The sequence below is a fragment of the Chrysemys picta genome, unplaced genomic scaffold, assembly GCF_011386835.1.
Source record: "Chrysemys picta bellii isolate R12L10 unplaced genomic scaffold, ASM1138683v2 scaf1, whole genome shotgun sequence".
Classification (NCBI taxonomy): domain Eukaryota; kingdom Metazoa; phylum Chordata; order Testudines; family Emydidae; genus Chrysemys; species Chrysemys picta.
The window spans coordinates 2582781-2601780 of NW_027052708.1; the positions used below are offsets into that span (position 1 = coordinate 2582781).

The 19000-nt window shown below is 47.5% G+C and overlaps 2 protein-coding genes and 1 pseudogene across 2 annotated transcripts in view; all 3 read right to left on the reverse strand.

The window, feature by feature from the left end:
* The window catches only part of LOC135977468 (olfactomedin-4-like), a 22909-nt pseudogene extending 15563 nt beyond the window's left edge, over nt 1–7346 (reverse strand).
* The window catches only part of LOC135977486 (olfactomedin-4-like), a 689021-nt gene that overhangs the window by 640213 nt on the left and 29808 nt on the right, over nt 1–19000 (reverse strand). The window lies entirely within an intron of this gene.
* LOC112061359 (scavenger receptor cysteine-rich type 1 protein M130-like) overlaps nt 1–19000 on the reverse strand; it is a 737202-nt gene that overhangs the window by 336247 nt on the left and 381955 nt on the right. The gene's annotated exons all lie outside the window — the stretch shown is intronic.

Genomic DNA, 19000 nt, shown 5'->3' on the forward strand with positions numbered 1-19000 from the left:
GCCCCTTTCAGACTATGGATCATTGGGGCCTTGTGTTGGATGTAACCCTGTTTTACTGCTCCTCCTATCTTCCCCCTCCATTCATCCCTGTGTGATGAAGTATTTCCCTTTCCTATATTCCTTGTACTATTCTGGTATGTGTGTGTTTACTCCAGGGGATGTGGAGCAGGTATTCTTGGGTTGGAAGGGACACATCTGTACATGCTCATGCACCATGCATTTCATAAGCACAGGTGTATACCTGGCACAGTTCACCCCCGTCCCTGATACCTGCCCTTTTTGCAGTGTGAGGGAGACCCTGGCACATGTCTATTTGGAGTGTGCCAGGTTTCAGCCCCTTTTCCAGCTCCTCCAGAACCTTCTCCTAAGGTTCTGACCACACTTCCCCCCGCACCACTTGGTTTATGCACACGCAGTCCATATCCTCATGAAATCATGAGACCGCCTCATCAACCTCCTCCTGGCGCTGGCCGAGGTGGCCATCTATAATGCCAGGAAGAGGATGCTGGACAAGGGCCATGTTCATGGGGCCATGGACAGGGTGTGCATAAATCAGGAGGTGTGTGGAAAAGTTCAGGCAGAAGCTTAGGAGAAGGTTCTGAAGGAGCCAGAAAAGGTGCTGCAATATGGCACACTCAAAATAAATGTGTGCCAGGGTCTCCCTCATGCCGCAAAAAGGGCAGGTGTCGGGGATGGGGGTGAACTGCGCCAAGTACACGCCTATGCCCATGGCTCCATTAAGGAGCCACCAGCTGATATCCCTGGTGGGCCGTGGGACCAAGTGGAATACAGGCTGGCCCAGCGGGGTTGTAAATTGGGGTTGCTCCACTGACTTCCATGGAGTTACTCCTGATTTACACCTGTGAACATGAAAGGAGAATCAGGCTCCCAATGCAGGTGACTAGAGCTGTGCAGAAAAAGGTCATTCCATTTCCCGGAGGATTTTGATATTTTGAGGTTTGGTTCCTATTCAATTTGGAATGAAAACCCAACATTTTGAAATTCTCTATGAAAGGGAAATTCCCTGAGTCCCTGACTCAGGGACAGTCTGCCTGACTGGCAGCTCCAGAGCTGCAGACCTGGAAGCTGCAGGGTCCCCGGTTTAGGGGCAGTCTGTATGGCTGGCTGCCATGAGCTGCAGATCCTGGAACCCCTGGAAGCTCTGGGGAACAGTGACCAGAAGATTCTCTGTGCCAAGATCTCTAGGAAGAACAGGAGAGAGAGATGCTCTGTTTACTTTGGTTCTACTCTGAACAAAGGGGTTGTTTTGTTTGTTTGCTTGTTTTGTTTTTAATGTAAAGAAATGAGCCAATAGATCTAAATTCTGGTGCGGTGGCAGCCACGGCACAGCCTACGGTTGGCACTGAGCTTCCTTCAGAGAACTGATCTTGGCCACCCTCCTAACATCTCCTAATAAAACAATATTGGCCTCAACATTGGTAGTTATGATCTGAGGTCAATGTCCATGTTCACTGTCCTATTAAACGTAAATCATAGAATCGTAGAATCATAGAATATCAGGGTTGGAAGGGACCTCAGGAGGTCATCTATTCCAACCCCCTGCTCAAAGCAGGACCAATTCCCAACTAAATCATCCCAGCCAGGGCTTTGTCAAGCCTGACCTTAAAAGATTCCACCACCTCCCTAGGTAACCCATTCCGGTGCTTCACCACTCTCCTAGTGAAAAAGTTTTTCCTAATATCCAACCTAAACCTCCCCAACTGCAACTTGAGACCATTACTCCTTGTTCTGTCATCAGGTACCACTGAAAACAGTCTAGATCCATCCTCTTTGGAACCCCCTTTCAGGTAGTTGAAAGCAGCTATCAAATCCCCCCCCCCATTCTTCTCTTCTGCAGACTAAACAATCCCAGTTCCCTCAGCCTCTCCTCATAACTCATGTGCTCCAGCCCCCTAATCATTTTTGTTGCCCTCCGCTGGACTCTTTCCAATTTTTCCACATCCTTCTTGTAGTGTGGGGCCCAAAACTGGACATAGTACTCCAGATGAGGTCTTACCAATGTCGAATAGAGGGGAATGATCACGTCCCTCGATCTGCTGGCAATGCCCCTACTTATACAGCCCAAAATGCCGTTAGCCTTCTTGGCAACAAGGGCACACTGTTGCCTCATATCCAGCTTCTCGTCCACTGTAACCCCTAGGTCCTTTTCTGCAGAACTGCTTCCTAGCCATTCGGTCCCTAGTCTGTAACAGTGCATGGGATTCTTCCGTCCTAAGTGCAGGACTCTGCACTTGTCCTTGTTGAACCTCATCAGGTTTCTTTTAGCCCAATCCTCTAATTTGTCTAGGTCCCTCTGTATCCTATCCCTACCCTCCAGCTTATCTACCACTCCTCCCAGTTTAGTGTCATCTGCAAACTTGCTGAGAGTGCAGTCCACGCCATCCTCCAAATCATTAATGAAGATATTGAACAAAACCGGCCCCAGGACCGACCCTTGGGACACTCCGCTTGAAACCGGATGCCAACTAGACATGGAGCCGTTGATCACTACCCGTTGAGCCTGATGATCTAGTCAGCTTTCTATCCACCTTATAGTCCATTCATCCAGCCCATACTTCTTTAACTTGCTGGCAAGAATACTGTGAGAGACCGTATCAAAAGCTTTGCTAAAGTCAAGGAATAACATGTCCACTGCTTTCCCCTCATCCACAGATGCAGTTATCTCCTCATAGAAGGCAATTAGGTTAGTCAGGCATGACTTGCCCTTGGTGAATCCATGCTGACTGTTCCTGATCACTTTCCTCTCCTCTAAGTGCTTCAGAATTGATTCCTTGAGGACCTGCTCCATGATTTTTCCAGGGACTGAGGTGAGGCTGACTGGCCTGTAGTTCCCCAGATCCTCCTTCTTCCCTTTTTTAAAGATAGGCACTACATTAGCCTTTTTCCAGTCATCTGGGACCTCCCCCGATGGCCATGAGTTTTCAAAGATAATGGCTAATGGCTCTGCAATCACATCCGCCAACTCCTTTAGCACCCTCGGATGCAGTGCATCTGGCCCCATGGACTTGTTCTCATCCAGTTTTTCTAAATAGTCCTGTACCACTTCATTCTCCACAGAGGGCTGGTCACCTCCTCCCCATACTGTGCTGCCCAGTGCAGTAGTCTGGGAGCTGACCTTGTTCGTGAAGACAGAGGCAAAAAAAAAAAGTTGCAAGGGGTCCTGATTTAGGACACCTTAAAGTACAGAGGGGTTCAACAGAAAATCATTGAATGTTTCCTTGCTTTGTTTCACCATTTTAGATCTAATAATGGGAAGGAGGGTGACGAAACAGCCTTTCCTGGACACCCCTAGTGATGACGTGGTGCCCGGGGCCAAAGGTTAACTGTCAAGTGTCTAACTGTAAAAATTATCAGCATGTTAAACAGGAGCTTTAGGATGACTCACTGTGGCAGGTGAGCTAAACTTCCCTCTATAGCAGGCTAGGACGCAGGAGTCAACCAATGGCAGGGTTTGTTCACTTCCCAGTTTTCCTGCAGCAGAGACTGGGGAGAAGGAGAGGGAAACATCCCCCTGCTCTGCCGTTCTCTTCTAAGCCCCCTGCTCTCCCCAGCCCAGCCTCACCACGCCCACCTTCTAAGGTCCTCCTAATGTCACAAGAAGAGAGCCCTGCTAGTGCACACATTAGGAATTCAATTCATTGTTGTTCTGCACCTGTGCAGTCTTTCACACCCCTGCAGCATGGGAGTAAAGCACTTCCATTCTGATCTGAGAGCATTTGACATCCACTCTGCATTGAGTTTGTACTAGTGTAAATGACTGCACCAGGTGCACGGCCACTAAGAATCCAGCCCTAGCAGATCTGCGCAAAGTTGTGGGCAGAAAAGACCAGGGCCCTTCCTGATGTCCACAGGAAGGGAACAACATGGCTCAGAGGCTTGCTGGGGGGATGGGAAGGGTGGTATTGGGGTCACGTCATCCTGCCATGGTGTGGCTCATCTGTGCAGCTTGCCCAAGCTCATGTCAGCATGGCCACCCCTACCACCATTAGAGTGACCAGATGTCCCAATTTTATAGGAACAGTCCTGATATTTGGGGCTTTCTCTTGTACAGGCGACTATTACCCCCCATCCCTGTCCCAATTTTTCACCCATGCTAATTGGTCATCCTAACCCCCACACAAGCATTAGTATGCTTGTTGGATATTCTACACCTTCTGTTAACCTTAAGACTTTTAAGGGTGCTTTACCCCCCCACCCCCAATGTCACCTTGTCTGTCCCCTTGAATTGATTTAAGCCTATCGGTGACCGAGAAACACATACAGGTTTGTTTGTAGCGGATGAAGACCCTACTAAGGTTTGAATGTCGGGGGTGGGGGAACATCAACAAGCATTTCTAAGGTTCATAGGAATTGGAGAGTCCCCAAAGAGCTTGTAAAGGCTTGTGGGGAGGGTTCTCATAGAGTGCTCATCCACAGAGACCCCCCCCCAAATAGATTTGCCAGCCAGCTGCAGTTGGGAGCTCTCAACAGTTTTGAAAATCAGGCCCTAGGGATCTCAAGTTGGGCACCCAAAACATGAGGAATGTGCCATTAGTGGCCCTCTCTGAACATTCTGAGTAAGCAACTTGCCCAGCATGACATAGGATATTTGTGACAGAGGAAGAAATAGAATCCACGTTCCCAGAGTTGCACTCAGCTGCCTTAGCCCTAAGGCCCTCCTTTGGCTTCTGGCTGTCTTGTGCCTCATTCACTGCACACACTGCAACTTCGGCAGAGACCAAGGCAGATGTTTTACAGGCGAGTGGGTTGCCAGTGGCTGAGAACAGGATTCCTGAGCATGGCAGAGCTGTGATGTGGATCCCTGCTCCACTGTGCGAGGTAAGTCAGAGAAGAGCAGGGGGGTGTCTGAGCAAGAGAGAGCTGTTACCGGAGCTCTTTCTGCGCTGTGCTGCATCAGGCAGGGTAGTGCAGTGTTTCCCAATGTTTTTGATACTTGTTTGTTTGCTCTGATACTTGCTGCCTTCCTAAGCAGTGTCAGGGAGAACTCAGGGACCCGTGCTGGTCATTGAGAAACATTGGGGTAGGGGACTGGAAGAGGTTGAGTGGACAAGAAATAGCTGAGATCTGGGCCATTGCTCTTTGGTGGTGTGAATGGCAAGTGGAGCTGCTATGAAAACAGAATTGCCGTCCTGCAGAAAATTCCCATATTTTAACAAATCAGGATGCAAAAACAAAATAGTGAGAAAATGTTCCGAAAATTTTCATTTGAAAATGTCAAAATGAAAATTTTTAACAATTTCAAATGAAACAAAATGTATCAATTAGTCAAAATGAATTAAAAGAGACATTTTGTGTTTTGTATCAACTTTTGGAAAGCAAATAAAAGTTGGCTCTCCAGTTTGATTTTGGGATTTTAAGTGCTCCCCCTCTCATTTTTTCCACTGGCAAAAAGGAGGGAAAGGTTAAAAAGGAAGATAAAATGGCAAAAACCCACTTTTCCCATCACTTCCAACTGACAACAATTGGCAAATGGTAACAAGTAGTAGCTTTCCCCCCAATCTTTTTTGCTGTTTTCCAAATTTTGCTAGTTGGGAAACAGTCAGAAAGTGTGGGAAAGTAGGAAATACACATACCTTTCACATGTTTTCTCTGTTTAACTTAAATTTTCCTCCTACATACATGTGCATGCATGCGCACGCTCGCGTGCGCGCACGCACACACACACACTCTTTTGCTGTTTTCCAAGTTACAGTAGTTGGAAAAGAGTAAGGAAGTGGGGAAAACTTATATTTTTACCAACTTTGTTACCATTTCTCCTTTGTTGCCAGTTGGAAAACAGTTACACAATGACTGAGACACACTTTGTGACTGTTTTCCAACTGGCATCAGTTGGGAAACAGTAACAAATTGTGTCTTTTCTATTTAGAAACAAAATGTTTTTCTATAAAAAAATAGCTATTTAGAAACAAAATGTTTCTATAGAAATGTTTTTCTATAAAAAAATAGTTCTGAAAGGTTTTTTATTTTTCTGAAAATTTTCAGAACATTGAAAAAATTCTATGAATTCATTTGCATCAAAACACTGTTTACCACTATGCAAGCCAGTGGTCTGCATGCTCTGCTGCCATCTATTGAGGAACCAGAGAAAAATAATTTATGAGCAGTCATTTGCATAGACACATCTACTTATGTCTTGGATGCAGGGGTAATACATTTTTTGTTATCCTTATTACACGAGTAATAGGCAGCAGAGCAATACTTCATATTCAGTAATTAAGGGACCACCATAACTGGATCCTCTTGTGCTAAGCATGGAGAATGAGCCAAATCCAAGGGAAAGTCAGAGGGTATGGGGGCAGATGTTCCTATCAGAGGATGAGAATTCTGTTTAAGGGACCTAGATGCCATTTGACCCTCCCCCTCTAGGGGCAGAGCTTTTTAGATTCATTTGAGAGTCTGTTTCTTCTCAGTGATCACTAGAGCCAAAATCACTGACAGGCTGGTCTAGGGGGCTAAGTCTTGACCTCATGTGGGGACAGTGTTGCGATGAAAGACAGCACAGATGAGGCAACAGCAGTGAGGTTCCTCACCACCCAATGAAATCACTACAGCCAAAGAAATCACTAAGAACTGGGCTGGATGGTGGAACCTCGGAGCACAGCATTGCAGCAAAAGGCCGTGTGGTGAGAGATGCAGCATCAGCATCAAAGTTGCTGTCTTACCAAGAAACCCTAGAGTTGTGACTACTAATAGCTGGGCTTGATGGTCATGATACTGTAGGACTGGACCAGACTGGACCAAGGACACAGCAAAGCAGCAGTAGAGGCAACAGTGGTGTGAAGCAGCAGCAAGGGAGGTATCACTCCCCCCACCCCCAGGTGCAGGAGGTGAATCTACCTGAAGGCACCACTGAACTATGGAACTTTGCTGATCTTGGACAACAAAATGAGAGTGAGGAGCAGAAGTGGGAAAGGGGGTGTGACATTCTGTACCTTGGGGAAGCATCCTGTAACCGCCCCCACATTCCTCATCTGTATACTATTGTGATCTTACGAATAAAGCATGCCTTGTAAGGTATCAGGGGAAAGGTTACGATCTGATGAAAGTCATTTCTCTACCCATATATGTATATTATTAATGCATATGAAGTTATGAGAAGTGTGTTTTATGGTGGTCACTAAAATACGCTGTAAGTTGGGGAATCAGCCAGATATTAGCTCCCCAGAGGCAACAGCAAGGAAAGTAGCCAATACCCAGGTGGGCTGTCAATCAATCCATCAACCATTGTCCAGCAAAGGAGCTACAGTGCAGTGACTCACCTTCATGAGGCCCCACCGGGGGAATTGCTCAATCTTGCCTGGAGACTCAGCAGTGCAGCCAGACATGCCTGGACTTGTGTTTTCTAAGCACATGGAGTGAGGGTATAAAACTGAACACAGGGGCCCCATGTGGGGCCTTTCTCCTTCACTCACCTATGCTGCAAGCAAGAAGGACACTCTCAAGACTCCAACTGAAGGGACTGGCTCAGATTTCAAGGGTGAAATCTGTGTACTATGAACTGCAATATCCAGTGGGGTGAGAAAAACTGCTTTATCTAGATGTTGCCCAGTCTAATAGGGTTGAGAGTTTAGACTGCGTGCTAATATTTTATTTCTTTTGGTAACTAACTCTGACTTTTTTTGTCTATCATTTAATATCACTTAAAAATCGATCTTTTCTAATCATGAGGTGTAATCAGAGCTTCAGCTGACATACCCGCACTAGCTTTAATGTAGCTAGCTCAGAGCAGTGAAGTCGCAGCATCATGCACTTCATCACGTTTGTACCCACCCACCCATAACCCTGGGTAATTACTGGTGGGACTAGCCCGCACTGAAGCTTGTGCTACTGCAGCTTCACTGCTCTGGTACCCGAACTGGCTAGATTAAAGCAGCGGTTCCCCAACTTGTTGCTAAGTCAACCCACTAACTGCATTTTGCTTTTCTTGTGACCCACCAGTATCCCACCAGGGATAGCTTGGGAGGGATAGCTCAGTGGTTTGAGCATTGTCCTGTTAAACCCAGGGTTATGAGTTCAATCCTTGAGGGGACCATTTAGGGATCCGGGCAAAAATCTGTCTGGGGATTGGTCCTGCTTTGAGCAGGGGGTTGGACTAGATGACCTCCTGAGGTCCCTTCCAACCCTGACATTCTATATGCACCTTCCACTACAACATCTGGCCTGGTGCAGAGGGGGGTGGGTCCCTCCTTGGGTTGGAGAGCCAAATCCTGCACTCACCCTGCAGGGATGGTTCAAGTCATGTGGGGCTGGCCCAGCCTTGTGCAGTGTGACCTAGCAGATGGGGTTGCAGCAACACTCAGCTGTGACCAGTCTGCTCCTCCATAATGTCAAAGGGGTGCCTGGGCCAAATCTGAGTAAGTGGCATTGCAACCTGATTCATAGTGGACACCCATTCATAATGACCAGGGATCCTAGTTATCCGTGATAAGAAACCAAAAATTCTCTGATTAAAAAACCATAAAAATCTGTGTTTTTTCTGTGAATAAAATGGAAAGCTGAACTTTAGTTTCCCTAGGAACAATATATATATATATATGTATCAGTTGAATATAATGTTTTATTGATATATGTGCAATGTTTAAGATGACAGTCCAAGCCCTGCCCATTCTCCAGATTATCTGAAGTTTTGATGATCCAATCTGGCACTGGTCCCAATTAGAGCAGATAATCAGGGTTCCACTGTGAATGCTTTTATTTTTTCACAAAATGTAAAAACTACAGATTCCATGTAAAAATGGAAATTCTACATTTTTCCATGTTTTTCCATGGCAAGTGGATTACTAGGATCCCTGATAATGACAGATAATGGAGGGGCAGCAGGGCAAAATGTGTCTCTGTGACCCCCATGTGCTAGATGACAATGCCTGGAGCAAGGAGCTGGTGTGACCCAGTAACCCTGTGGTGCACAGTATTTCACAGAGATTCCCTGGGTCAGATATATGCAGCATAGTTCACTAAAGGGTGCCATGTGAGGTCTCTACCAAGAGCCAGTAGCCCACTGATCATCATAATCATTGCAAAATGTCTGTACAGATGATATTTAAGGAGTAATGCACCTATATTAAAATTACATTCCTAAGGTCCTGGAGTTGAGGCAGGTCACCAGGAGGTGACCAACCTCAGAAATGTTCCTTTCAATCAGGAGGTACCAGACACCTATCTCCCTGTCTGGTCATTTGTATTGTGTATTGCACGCCTCATATAAGGGAGGAAGGTTTCTCTATCAATGGATGTTCCCTTCAGTTGCCCAATCTTCAGTCTGGCCCTAACGTTCATGGATCAGGGTGCACTGACCCCACAGATGGGTTTAAAAAATGAAAATCTTCAAAAACACTTTGATTTTCTCAAATTTCTATCTCTTGATCAAATTTCATGGATCTTTTTGGGTGAAATGGGTATAAATACAGGAAATCAGTGTCCCCCCAAAACTACATAACAAAGTTTTTAATTAAAAGAAGGTACAGAAGGAGCTGAAAAGGCGGATGCAGACTTAGTTTCTTTATGCAAAAGGGGGCAATCAATGTGACCTCAAGAATTCTTGGGAATCATAATCTGATATGGCAGAGAGGAGCTGTCTTGGCTTGCAGAATGTTATAACCTATGTTTGGGACTGTGATGAAACTGCTATAACCCTCATCAGCACCTTCCCTATTGCACTCCCCTTTCCTCTGGCCGGGTCAGAGGAAGAATTCTGTCCCAGGAGGTGGCTGGGTGTTGTAAGAAGCAGAGGCTGCAAGGCAAGGGAGAAGCTGCAGAGGGCTGGATGCAGAGGGCAGTCCCCAGGAACAGATGCAGAGCCGTATGTGGAACAGACTGAGACTGCTGGAGGTTACAGCTGAGTGCGGTTCTGTGTGGGGTTTATGGGTGAGCAGCAGCAGCTGGGCAGGGAGCCAGTGCAAAGCGGCCCCAAAAAGAGACATTAAATGAACCTGGCCTGGAAACCTGCAGGCTCTTATCTGCTTGGATAGAGATTGGACTGGAGAAGACACCCCAGGTACTCGGCCTGAAGAGCCCTGACTCTCGACGGGCCAGCCCCAGAGACCCAAACACTGATCGCTATTGCTCACTGTGAGCTGTAACTATTGAAGCCTTGGTACTTAGGGCATCTGCAACCTTCCCCTTTCCTGCCAGCTCTAGTCAAATACCCTTTCCCTTAGCCAGGTGTCTGAGTAGTTAGTGGGACCCAGCCACTGCAAGGCCTGGCTGCTGAAGTACCTACAGTGCTTGCCTCTGAGTGACGGTACACCTGGCATGGCACTGGCACCCCAGGGGTTTGGTGTACTCCTACACTGAGCTGCCCCAATAATTACAGGACAGTGGTAATTGTTTCTAATGGGTTAAAGTGGAACTTGTGCTGAGATTAACACGTCCCTCTTGGGTTTGGTGTTTTTACAGTATGAACTGATTCTGCTTGTGGGTACAGTGCATGTGTTTGAGCTGGTACCCACACACCACCATGGCTGAAACATGAAACTTCTCCTCCTTGGTGTTTCTGTCCCCCCACTCATTCCTTCTACAGTGGGTGCTGGTGTGACGGGTTGGATCACAGAAACTCCCTTGGGGCTGCCAATTGATGTGCCAAGACTACTTCTGCCCCTGCTTTCCCTGCCAGCCTGGGACTCCAGCACCCTGTCTTGCTGAGCCAGACATGCCAGTCTGCTCCAACACAGACCCAGGGTCTGAACCATGTGCCCCAAAGCTGCAGACTTAACTGAAAGCAACTTAAGAAGTGTTCCTGTCTTTAACACTCAGATGCCCAACTCCCAATGGGGTCCAAACCCCAAATAAATCTGTTTTACCCTGTATAAAGTTTATACAGGGTAAACTCATAAATTGTTTACCCTCTATAATGCTGATAGAGAGGTATGCACAGCTATTTGCCCCACCACCACCACCCCTGGTAATAAAACATGCAAATCTAAGGCTAATACAGTAATACAATGGAATACAGATGAAGTCTCACCCTCAAAAGTGTTCCAGTTAGCTTCATTTTTGAGACTAGTCCCCTTCTAGTCTGCCAGCAATCACTCACTGTCTCTGTAGTTACTGTCCTTTATTCCAGTTTCTTTTAGGTATCCTTGGGGGTGGAGAGGCTCTCTCTTTAGCTAGCTGAATACAAAATGGAGGGGTCTCCCAGGGGGTTATGCATGACTCAGTCTTTGTAGGAAGCAACCATTGTTTACGTACTATCCTGAACATCCTCAGGTAGACTTCTTATGTGTCATAGAATCTCAGGAGGTCATCTAGGCCAACCCCCTGCTCAAAGCAGCACTAATCCCCAGCTATTTTTTTTTTTTGGTCCCTGGTCCCTAAATGCCCCCCTCAAGGATTGAATGCACAACCTGGAGTTTAGCAGGCCAATGCTCAAACCACTGAGCTATCCCTCTCCCCCCACCCCCATGTTGATTCAAGCCTTCCAAAATTCATTGTCCTTTAAGTGTTTCTTGATTGGGCACTTAATTTGCACATTCCTTTCTCAAGAAGCTGACCAAATGCTTTTCTAAGGCTACCTAGAAATCAAGCAAATACCCAGCCAATATTCATAACTTCTTATACAACAATGACACATGCATACAGATAGGATGAATAGATGCAGTAGATCATAACCTTTACAGAGATATGTTACATGGCATATGTAGCATAAAACATAGTCCAGTTATGTCATATATACATTCATAAGTATATTTCCATAAAGCCTTATGGGGTGCACCATCACAGCTGGCCCATCTCCTGTGTGGCCAGAGACCCTGATGTGCAGCAGTCAGGGGTGTTGGGAGAGGTTTAGTTTTCTGTGACTAGTAACTGCCCCAAGAGTTACTCCTACCAGCACCCTATTGCCTTTCGCTGCAGCTGCCATTCCCTGAGTATTAGGAGGTGACTGGATTGAAAGTACTGGCCACAGGCCAGACACTGCAACATTGTAGCTATAACATAGATCCACAGATTTTAAGGTCAGTTGGGATGACTAAATAATTCATTCTAACCCCCATACACATGACAGGCCACCAAAGTCCCCCCTGAATTGAGCCCACGAGCCTGGACTAGACCAAATCGTTACAGGCCTCAGGAAAATAAACTGTTGTATGCCACAGGCAGGGACTAGGAGGGACTGAGGGGCACTGTAGTGGGGCAGTAACCCCACTCCTGCCCTGAAGGGCTTAAAACAGCCCGGGGAGCGGGCTGTGGCAGGGAACCAGTAAGAATAGGCTGATTGGGGGAAGTAGCCACAGGTGGCCCTATAATCAGGCCACAGCTGGCCTTATAAAAGGGCTGCTGGGCAGTCTCTCTTTAGCTTGTGAGAGAGAAGGGTCTGGCTACCTGAGAGCAATAGGGTGCCTGAATGGAGTAAGGCTGGGGAGCTCCAGCTGGGCAACTCCCCAGGCTGCCGGCCTTGAGAAGGGCCTAGAGAAGGCACTGGGGCTGCAGAGGTGCAGTCTGGGAGCTAGGCAAGGACAGCAGGTCCAAACCTCTCTTGCCTATGATGAGTGGTATTTACACTGCAGTCTGTCCCAGGGAATGGGGGCTAGTTGATGACCTGCAGTGGCCATAGACTGAGGTGAGAGGGGAGTAAAGGGTTGGGGGTTCCCTGGGGAGGGGAGACCCAGACAGCTGTAGGGGCACTGCTGGGGCAGAACCCCTAGGCAAAGGGGCACCAGGGTCCGGGAGGGACATGGGGCCAGTGAAAGGTGAGACACTGGCTGGTAGAGGGTGCCCCGGAGCTGGAAGAAGAGCTAATTGCCAGGATAACCAGCAGGAGGCGCCACCAGTGAGTTGTTGCCTTGCTACAAGCACCCATACCTGAAGCTCATGCAATGGCAGCAAATTGATTTTGTGAGATACCCAGATGACCCTAGCAAGTGATTTGTGCCCCATGCTGCAAAGGATAGCAAAAACCTCCAGCATCCCTGCCAATCTGACCTGGGGAAAATCCCTTCCTGATTCCAAAAATGGAGATCAGTTACACTCTGAGCATGTGAGCAAGACCCACCACCAGACACCTGAGAGAAATAATTTTCTATATCATCTGAGAGCACTTGCACACCCATTTCCACCCCCCCCCCCATCTCCCCTGCCACCTCCATGTGGAGTGGAAAATCCGTAATTTCCCTTGATACTTTGTTCCAATGTTTAATCAACATATTACAAATTTGTCCCTTACTTGTAATTTCAATGTCTCTGGCATGACGTCCAGCCATTGGTTCTTGTTATGCCTTTCACTGCTAGATTAAAGAGCCCTTGAGCACCCAGTATTTTCTCTTTATGAAGGTATTTATGCACTGTAATGAAGTCACCACTTGGTCTTCTTTTTGATAAACTGAACAGGTTGAGCTCTTCTGTCTCTCTAAGACATTTTTTTCAGCTCCTGAATAATGTTTGTAGCCCTTCTGTTTTTACCATTCTTCAATTTTCACCATCCTTTTTAAAATGTGGACACCAGAACTGGATGCAATATTCTGGTATCGGTCTGACCAATGCTGTACAAGGGTAAAATCACCTCCCTGTTGCTAGTCACTTCAGCTTGCCAACTTTCTACTTGCACAAAACTGAACACACTTGCCCCGTCCCGCCCCTTCTCCAAGGCCCGGCCCCCACTCAGCTCATCCCCCCCCCCTCTGTCGCTCGCTCTCCCCACCCTCACTCACTGGCTCACTTTCACCAGGCTGGCTCAGGGAGTTGGGGTGCAGGAAGGGATGAGGACTCCAGCTGGGGGTGTGGGCTCTAGGATGGGGCCAGAAAAGAGAAGTTCAGGGTGTGGGAGGGGACTCCAGACTGGGGGGTGGAGCTGAGGGGTTTGGAGTATGGGAGGGGGCTCTGGGCTGAGGCAGGGAGTTGAGGTGTGGGAGGGGGTACGGGATTTGGGCTGGGGGTGCAGACTCTGGTGTGGAGCCAGAGATGAGGGATTTGGGGTGCAGGAGGGGGCTCCGGGATGGGGTTGGAGCATGGGACAGTGTGTGGGGTGCAGTCTCAAGGTGGTGCTTACCTTAAGCAGCTCCCAGAAGCAGCAGCATGTCCCCCCACTGGCTCTTATGTGGAGGTGCAGCCAGGGGACTCTGTGCGCTATCCCATCCACAGGTGCCACCCCGGCAGCTCCCATTGGCCGCCACTACCAGCCAATGGGAGCTGCAGAGCTGGTGCCTGGGGCGGGGATAGTGTGTGGAGCCCCCTGGCTGCCCCTATGTGTAGGAGCCAGAGGGGGACGTGCCGCTGCTTCTGGGAGCTGCGCAGAGCCACGGCAGGCAGGGAGTCTGCATTAGCTTTGCTGCACCGCCAACCAGACTTTGAATGGCCCAGTCAGTGGTGCTGACTGGAGCTGCCAGAGTGCCTTTTAGACAAGGTGTTCTGGTTGAAAACCAGACACCTGGTAACCCTATAGTCACTATTCTCCTGTGTATATAGCTGTGAGGGAGATGCCCAACCCACATAAGGCCTGGAGGGGTTAAAGTGGCTCGGCAGGCCAATTAATTGCCCAGGCTGCCCCTGAAGAAGGAGACAGGGTCTGGCCACTAATTGGAAATGGGCTCAGCTGGGCAGTAAGAGGCTTTAAGGAAGTAGCCTACAGTCACTTCCTGGGAGCAGGGAGCTTGAGCTGGCAAACCGAGAAAGAGGAGGAAGCCAGATAGGTAGGAAGAAGCCCAGGGAAACTGCAGCAAGGGGTAGGACCACGCAGACCTTGGCTGCTTGTTAGAGGGTCCCTGGTCTGGAACCCAAGTTAGAGGGCAGCCCTGGGTTCCCCAACCAGCCACTGGGAATGCCAGCTGGACAGCTAGTCCGGAAAGACTTTGAATATCTTAGTGACCTGGCAGGAGGGCCAAGCCACGAACAGGAAGCTGCATCTCCGGGAGTGAGAGGGGCCATAGGGTGAAAGGGACGATGGGTAGAGACACTGTCAGACAAGGGCAGTATCTGGCAAGAGCTAATCCTCGGAGCTGCCAGGAGGAGGTACAATGTGAAGTAAGTGGACTTTGTGACAGTATCCAAAGATGGTGTTGGCCCTTTTGGCCACAGCATCGCACTGGGATTTCATGCTGAGTTATTTGTCTGCTATGATACCTAAGTCCTTCTCTGAGTCACAGGGATATGACCTTGCATTTGATTAAAGCTCAGTGTTTTTGAATGGACCCAGTGTACCAAGCAATCCAGATAACAATATCTCCATAACATACAGAAGGGAATCCCCTACTCAGTCACCTTCACCTGTTGCTGTCCCTTTTCTCTTTCCTTTTCTCCAAGATCTGCATATGCCACTTTGGGTGAAGTTCTCCTCCTCTCTTTGCCTGTAACCCACCAGATGGACTGACCAAACCCAGGAACATTTACCTGGATTTCTTCAGCCTGACAGAAGAGGGGATCCTTGACCTACTGCCTCTTTAAGTCTCCAGTCCCAGGCCCTAAGCAGAGTCAGAGCCTGGGTTCCCTGCCAAAGCACAAATATCCACCCTGGGGCAAACTCCTCTCTCTGTGGTTATTTCCTTTGACACAACCCCTGGAATGGGTTAGCACTGCCCCTGAGATTTCCCTCCTCAGTCTCCAAGGCTCAGTATGCCCTATTACATGTCTTGGTAGTGTCGTTGTTTGTTTTTCTCCTTTTGAAAGTAAATTGCTGTATTTCTGTCTCTTCATACGACCCCTGGCCCTGTTGAATGCAGATGACTGGAAATGCCTTCTCTCAACATTTCTATTTCCATTCTATCCTTCTAGAGATAGTGACCAGACTGAATGCAGGATTTGTGGTAAAGGAAGGACTTCTATGAAATAGCGATGTACTCTGCATGTGTCCTGGTATTGATTGCACTGAGGGTTCATCCAGAGACCACTTTGGGCTTCTTCACTGGTCAGTACTCAGCTCAGCATTGATATTAAACTATATTTGTAGATTGTCATGGAAATAAATATTGCACTGTGTGAACATGATCAGTTTTACAGGGTTTCTAGTAAGAACTCATTGACTTGTTACTTGTAGCCTTAATGGGGCATTGGAAAATCAGATTCTTATTAAACCTTCCTCTTGTCATTATTTTCTATAAAATTCATTTATTGTCCTAGCAGAAATATTCATCCTCTGTATTTAGTGCTAATGGGGAATTCTTTTCACCATTTGTTTAATTTCACTAGTGAATTACCCAGGGAGAATTTCCCATTTATCTCCTTGGATTCAGTGAAATTTTCAAAATGGAATTAGGTTTAGGAACATCTATCTTTCTCATCTCAGCATGTTCTCTTGCTGGTTTCTCATTTTTATCTCATGCGTGATAGAACATTCAGTGTAACACACACACCCATCAAACAGCCAGCCACACCCAGAGGTGGCCCATCCTTGTCTCTTGGTTTGTTTAATATCAGCCTCTCCCTGTCATGAGCCCTGGAAACCGCACAATTCATCTGGGAAGAAAAAGTTGCACTCTGGGGCAGACTTTCAGAAAGGATTTAATATGAAAAAGGTACAAATTCAATCTGAAGAAATTTATAGGCATAAAAAAGCAGGAAACTTCCATCCTGGCTGATCAATAGAAAATTATTCAAAGAAAGTTTATGAACCTTTTCCCACTCAAATTTGTAATTACTGAAACTTCACACAAATCCTATAAAAATATCTGCTTTGTCTATCTACCTGGCAGCAACTATCTCCAGGCCATTATACCAGAGGAAGCATTTCTGAGAGAAAGAGGCGAAGCATTTACGTCATCACAAGATTATTTTGTCCAATAAATTGTTATGATATTGAACCCCCAGAGTCACCGTGTCCCACATCATCATAACCTGTCTCCAAGAGGCAGGGATGGGGTTTCCTTCTCCATCCCAGAGATAACTTCACTCCTTAGCGAGTGCAGACTCCCACCTGACAATATCAAGGGAGACACATACAGTCAGTGGATCCAGTCTGTGGTTATGTGCGGCTGCAGAGCAAGGTGGAGTGCACTTTACAGCAGTGGCTCTCAAACTTATTTGATTATGTTCCCCTTCTTTGTGTTCATAGTAGTTGATGACCCCTCTACCACCACACAAGTACATATACCGATTTAAAAATTCAACATGTAACTTTCACTAAAGATGAAAAGCAGTAGGGCAATGAGTCAAAAACAGCCATTGAAGTATATAGCTCTCCAGCTGTGAAGGCAGCACTACCGCCAGCGGCAGCGGAGAAGTAAGAGTGGTAAAACCATACTCTGCCATCCTTACTTCTGTGCTGCTGCTGGTGGCGGCACTGCATTCAAAGCTGGGCACCTGGACAGGAGCACAGTTAAGAACATCATAATTTTCACTCTGCCCTAGCAATTAAGATAAGCACGTTACTCTTATCAAGTACTAATCAATGCACATTTCATTACCACTGCACCTCCTCTGGGGTGGCTCATGGTGTCTCTGCTCATGGCACAACAGAGAGGGGTGGGGAGATATTGGCCAAGGACAATGGGCAAAGCCCGACTTTTATGGGACGTGTCATGGACTCTAACACTTGTGCAGCAGTAACAGGACTTTGGTGTATAGGATTCTGCCCAAAAGATACACGCACAGTGAACTGGTGGGAATCGAGCACACGCAGGGTGTGGCAGCCACACAAGGATTGGAACCTAGAGGCAGAAGGATCCTAGGTATCTTGCTCGTTTGACCATAAAGTACTAACTAGCAGGGACCCTGCTGTTCCTCTCCCCATGGCAGGCACTGAAGCCTCTACTTTGAGGGAATGGAGAGATGAGAGAAGGAGAGTTTGTCTCACAAGCATTGGTTTGGCCAGGGCTGTTCCCTTGCTGCGTACCCCGCATTTCCAGCCCTCCCACTCTGCACAGACACTGTGAAGTGCAAACAGTTCTCCACTCATTTGTCTGTGAATCCCTGTCCCTGTCATTCGCCCCAGTGTCTTCTTCATTCTGCCCCAAACCAGGGTCACCTTCAGGGTCAGACACTTCTCTGGCATCATCATAACCATCCCCTGGGACATCTCCAGGCATGGCAGGGGCCTCTGAAGACAAGAAGTGAAGTACTTAAGAGAATATTCACAGTAAAGGTAGAAATAAACTACAAGCTGCAAATGCACTTGCCTCACTGGTTCCTGGGGATCTCTCAGCCCTTAACTTCCACCCTCAGGGTGGGAAGAGGAGCCTCTTCTGGAACCCTCAGATTGGGGGATTTCACATATCACATTGATTTGATACATTTCAATAGCTGGTTGAGTGGATCCTAGAGCTCCCAGATGACAAGGGGACGTGGAGTTCTAGAAAGAGGTGACTAGGATCTAGTCCAGGGGTATTGTTCTGCAAGGCATTTGGTTACAATAATTACAAATGTAAATGACTTGGAATTGTCCAGAGTTTCTTCCCAGCTTCCTAAACTTGATATTATTTTTAAAATGTCTTTTCAATGCATTCTCCTGATAAAGTTTATCCCATAAACTGCCATCAGTCTCCAACCCACTGACACCACTGGGAGCTGAGCCAGCTAATAAGGGTGGGACATGGAACTTTGGGTGTAAAATTTCAATGTCCGCCCCCACAGCACACCACCCCACCTGACCCCACCCCCAATACAATGTGTCTGACACCGATGTATATAAACTGCAATAGCCGCATGTCAGGAAAGGCTGGCAGGGAACATTGCTGCACTGTAGAGATCTTTGCTTCAATGTGCCCTATTTACAAATAGTGAGTAACTCTAGTGATCATGGCAGTGAGGGTCAAAGGTCAGTGACCTGAACCAGGTACCGCGTGGACAGTTCCTGAGAAAACTGCTCCTTCAGTCCCTGCAATGGGCCTCTGTCATGATCTAGGACATCACACGCTTCCCTACCCCTTGGCCTCCACACAGCTCTTGTAATGCACCTGGTCAGCGCCCCCAGTGTTACAGCAATAGATAATACTGGTGGGGAACTTTGTGGTTTTCTTAACAAAACATGATTGTCCTTACAGGGAAATAGTTAGTTTTCCATCAGGGTGACGTTGCTTCCAAGAGGTGGATTCACTGCTCACCTTGGCCGTCTGGAGTC